The sequence below is a fragment of the Osmerus mordax genome, chromosome 2, assembly GCF_038355195.1.
Source record: "Osmerus mordax isolate fOsmMor3 chromosome 2, fOsmMor3.pri, whole genome shotgun sequence".
NCBI classification, from domain to species: domain Eukaryota; kingdom Metazoa; phylum Chordata; class Actinopteri; order Osmeriformes; family Osmeridae; genus Osmerus; species Osmerus mordax.
This window is the reverse complement of record NC_090051.1, coordinates 4871918-4877173: the sequence shown is the minus strand read 5'-3', so window position 1 is coordinate 4877173 and position 5256 is coordinate 4871918. Positions and strand designations below refer to the sequence as shown.

Below are 5256 nucleotides of genomic sequence, written 5' to 3'. Positions count from 1 at the left end.
CATATGTTCAGCTTTGGCTTCACTTCCAGTGCTCTGAGTTGTCAAGCAATAATAGAGCGAAACTTGTCCATCTGTTTATAATTGATTCATATTGTGAAGCCAATAAGATTTCAAAAGGATAATCATTTCCTCGTTCATGTGGGGATCAATGTGACACCAGGGGTCTTCTCCTTCCTGTAAATTTGACATCAAGATGTCGTAAATACGCCTGAAAAATGAAATAGATATTTCCTCTGGGTGCAAGGTTTAGGACATTGTAGACGGTACACTGTTCCCCAAGTATCTGTCATCAGGCGTTTTTGGCAGACCTAATTTTTCACTCGCCCATTTTCCAGACCCCAGCCAGGAGAGAAAGGCGAGAGAGAAAGAGAAACAAAGAAATATACAGACAGAAATAGAGAGGAGAAAAAGACAATGAAATAGAGAGAGAGAAAGATACACAAAGAGAGAGGAAGACAGAGAGAAAGAGACAGAAATAGAGAAAAAGATACACAGAGAGAGAGGGATACAGACAAAGAGAGATAGCATCTGTGTAGAGTTCCTCACACCGAGGTAGGATAGAGAAGGTTGTAAGTTGTGCATGGCGTGCATTTAAACAGGATCTGTAAATCTGATTGCTGTCGGATTTTACAAGCCACTGAAACCGGAGTCCCACGACAACCAATCTGATGGGCAGCTGGCTTCCCAGGAAGAGCATGATGGTGGTGGGGGTGGGTGCTCGTGGGTGGGGGTAGCGGTGGGGGTAGGATTGTGGTGATACTGTTACTGGTTCTTAGATATCTAACTCTGACACAATGCTCTATCACAATAAAGGCCAGATTGATCACAGCTGTCTTCCAACATGGTTGAAAGACACTCAGTGTGATGAAGACCTAATGTTGAGTAATGCCCAAATGGTAGAAAGGTAAGGACCACCTGGATGTTCATACAGGGGTGGTAGTTGACATGTTTCTAAGGTGTGAAGACATTCAGACATCAGGCTGTATCAGTGATCTCTGAGCAGCAGGCCAAGGTGAAGGGACATTAGAACTTAAGTGTTTTGCAGGAACTTCTTCAGCCAATCAGGAGCCCTGTTGGTGCGGCAGAGTGTGCTGTTCCACCATAGTCCAGAAGAAGACAGTTACCACAGATACAGACGAGTCCTACGCTTCTCATTCCCAACGTGATTGTCATCCATTTTTGTTTCCTGGAGGGTGAAGCTAGACTAGAACTTTACTTCAAACTCTTGGCACATGGCATATGCAAGACAGATATACTCTTCTCTTTTTTTTAAACAGTTGGGATCTTTCCTTTGTAAGTTCTTTTGAAACTAGGTAAACCATTCCTCTGTACAAAAGTACGCTTTGTTCATAAATGGGTCTTTAAAGGAACGAGCAGATGAAAGCTATCTGGTGATAGGACTGCCTGTTGCTCTTTTTTTTCTATGAATGAAATCAAGAAGTACGAAATGAGATGAATACTGTAAACATGTCCTTGTCTCGGCTGCATAGCTGATTTAATCTAAATTGTATGCCAGTGGTTAGATTTAAGTACTTTAGTCATCAGTCATGTATCTTATTAGTGACACAGTTTGGCATGGGTTTTTTACTTACTACAAGATATCAAGTATCTAACAGACAGAATTCATAGTATTTCAGTTTAGTCTAGGAGCCTTATCTACATGACAGTGCATGTAAGACAGACATTAGTTAGAAATCCATGTTGAAATACCCTTTTTTCACACACAGTCTTAGAAAATGCTAAATATCATGAGCACAATTAAGCCACACAATGTACCATTCTTGTCCTTATGCCTTACCCTACTCACCAGTAAACATTGAAGTCAATCACTAGAATCAATCATTAGAATGAAAATCTGTGACTGATAGAAAAAACACGCATTTCAACACCCTCACCCTAAGAACGAAAGAGAAAGATAGAACCATCTGTTGTGAAGGAGTCCACGCATCTCTGGAATGAGAGCCTGACTATAAATAGTTCCCTTCTGACAGAGTGAGGAGATGAATTTCGGGGTTGATGAATGGCAGAGTGCTGAAATAGGCGCGTCTGAGCTGTAAACAGAAAGGGGTGAGGGAAAACGGCCCGTGACGGCCGCTCCGATGAGGGCCCATGTGTGCCGGGGCTGACGTCCAGCACTGCCAGGACATCAACACAGAACCTCTGTGTTTGTTTTCATCCTGCGTGAGGTCTGGGGACCGTGTTTTATGTCAGGACTTTGTAGGCATGTAAGACTTTATGAGGGCTCATGTTATTGGTTTATATTTCAAGCAGGTGAGTCAAATATAGGTAAATGATCTGCCTATAGGATCCCAGATTGGAGGAGACTGGATGTGGGTTCCCAGTGATACACTTAAATGATCCTCATCAGCAGTGCTTTTAAAAGAAGACCTGGCCTGCCACCCGACTGTGTGTGTGTGACGCTCTGAGTATGTACAGGATGTCTGTGTGTGTATATTAACATTTTCCCTGTAAAGTGAATTTTTAGTTTTTTGTCTTAACACACAACATTTTTAGAAATGCATTGCTTAAACACATTGCAAAAACTGTGAAGTATGTAGTACTGAATTGTGGAGTTAGATTGTGCACCAGTCCACACTTGACCGGTGGGGATCTCATTCTATTATGACTGTAACTGTTAGCTGCTCCTGGCATTCTCTAATCCCTGCTCTCCTCTCTCTGTCCCCCCCCCACACACATCCCTTGTGGTGTGGGGGGTTTGAGTTGTCAGCACCTGCCTGGTCGTCGGTCGGCCAACGCTGGACCTGGTCGCGAGTCTCCCGGTCCTGTCCTATATCTATAAAGTTGAACAATGGATTTTGGTGTTTCAAAACCCATTGACACTGTATGACTATGTTTAGCCTGTGTTCTGCTCCTCTCTCTCACCAACTGTCTCTGGAGGATGGGATCCCTCTCTGAATTGCTCCTCCCAAGGTTTCTTCCATTTTTTCTCCTGTTGGGAGTGTAAAAAGGGCTTTTTTTTGCAGACCGAGAAGGACGAGATTGATTCCCCGGGTAGCCAGTCAATGTCCTCTGAATTTGATTCTGGCTCTGGAGGCTCAAACTTATGGCTGTGTAAAACCAATCCTGCCAGGAGCATTATTTTTTGTTGTAGTCTAACCCTTTTGTTGTAGCAGTATTTGGCAGTTGAGAGAGGAGCAGTGGGCATGGTTTCAACGGCCTCAGCACATTTTTTCAAGATTTCGAGAACTTATTGGGTGTGGCTGCCTTGGCAAGGCGCAACCTATATTCTCTCTCATATATATATTTATTTACACCCTTAAATATTTTGTAATTTTTGCACTAGACAATGTCGGTGTCAAAATGTTCGTCTTGGTCACAATTGCGTTGCTTGTATCTGCGCGAAAGTAAAGTAAGTAAAGCTAACGTATGTAACCTACACCCTACTGGCTCTTCACCAAGAGCCAGCGGTAAGCTAGAACAGTAGTTATCACGAAGGTGTGTTCAATTAAATGAAAAGGGGAGGAGGCGGCGTACAAAAATAATGCACTTTATTTACGGTACAGTTGGTGTTCCCTCGAGCCGCTAGCACAACAAGCTGCACCAAGGCTGCGATCTTATTACGTTGCCTGTTACATAAAGTCAAATCAAACTAATATAATTAAATCAATCCAAACACAAGGGGGGGGCACTCTCACTGCAAAGAAACGAAAGGACAGAATAACGCCCGTCAAACAAAATAAATGACACACAAAACTTGGAGGTGGTTTACATAACAAAGGCACTCAACGGCAAACTGCAAGCCCTGAACTGCTGTCCTGTAATAGGCTATTAGGCTGGGGAACAGCGAATGTTTTAACTAATTTGTGTTAGTGAAATTCTACGGTGGGAAAAACAGTGGCTACTAATGATCCCTGAAAATAGCAGACATTATTTTAGTCACTTGTGTATCAAAACACTGATTTTACATAATATTACACTGGTCAATTAATACCTTTACGTCTGTGCTGAGGTCAGATTTCAGATGGGAACCATGCGTTTCTAGCACAGGACACTACAACAACAATAAATGCATAATCAATACAAAGCAGTATAAACATTACTCATTTACTCCCACAATTTACTCTGTTTAATTCACCTCACATTTACCGTCTTAAAATCTCAATTAAAACACAAACATTTGTAAACATGGGTTACGTGGTGACGCTTGTCCTTACCCGCTTCCAATTTATCACCGCCGGCCAGCTCTGATTAAAAACAACACTAACTGTGGTATGCCATCTACCTGCATTTAATTGAAATTACGGTGGTCATGTGACAGAACCAGGTGAACCAAATGGCTCCCTGGTTTATCCCCCTCCCACCTGTCACATATTTCCCCCACTTTAAAAGGTCACCGTCCCGGTGCCGTTGATCTATTCTTTCTAATGCCATGGCCTAAAATAGTAGCTGGGGGTAAGGTTTACTGACCGAATGGCGTTTTGTTGGGCTTCTAGGTGTTGGGTAACTGACTGTGGCAACCGGAAGGGGTTGGAGTGTTGGCCTGCTCGTGCCCGTCTTGGGCGTCTCACTGGGTCTTCTCCCAACGGCATCATTTCTTGGGGTGCGTCTGACTCCACCTCTGGAGAGGAGCTACCTGTGCCAACTACTGTTGTCATTGGGGTTGCCTGGTCAACTTGTGGCGGGCAGTTGTTGTCCAGTTGTGGTCCAGTCACTGTCCCATCTTGTCCAACTTCGCAGCCTGGCCTTGCATCTGGCAGATTAGGTAGAGCTTGAAACCACACCTCATCCTCATCCTCTTCATTAATTTTTTGTCTCTCATTTTCTGGTGTGCCACATAGCATGTCCCAAGGAGCATCCACCGGTGGTTTATCCTGGCTTGGCAGAGCTTGCAACTCGGAGCGGTGGACATTCATGTCTGGACCCAACCCATCTTCAGGTGTAAGATGGTACACAAGACCCTTGTCGTCCCGGCATTTCACCACTCGGTATATTCTTGGGTCCCAAGAATCTTGGATTTTGTGCCGGCCGAGTGGATGGCTTCTACGATACACCCTGGTATTCACTGGGAGAAGGGGTGGGGGGTGACTGTAACGTTCTCTAGTGGCCGCTGCTGCCTCCAGACGGCTCTTGGCGTCAGCGTAAATTTCAGCAAGGTGTTCTTGGTGGGTAGTGACCCAATCGGCTGGGGGTGTATCATCTGGATCTGCTGCTCCCAGCCCCAGCAAGAAATCCACCGGAAGTTGGGGCTTCTGCCCAAACATGAGTTCGTATGGGGAATGACCCGTGGACTGATGC

At 44.5% G+C, this 5256-nt stretch overlaps 1 long non-coding RNA gene across 1 annotated transcript; it reads right to left on the bottom strand.

Moving 5' to 3' along the window:
* Positions 1–3510: 3510 nt before the first annotated feature.
* On the bottom strand, positions 3511–4571 carry LOC136932928 (uncharacterized). Its single transcript, XR_010874784.1, has 3 exons — positions 4176–4571; positions 3953–4012; positions 3511–3872 (listed from the first exon to the last, which is right to left on the bottom strand). It is a non-coding gene; the product is annotated as an uncharacterized lncRNA (long non-coding RNA).
* Positions 4572–5256: the final 685 nt, after the last annotated feature.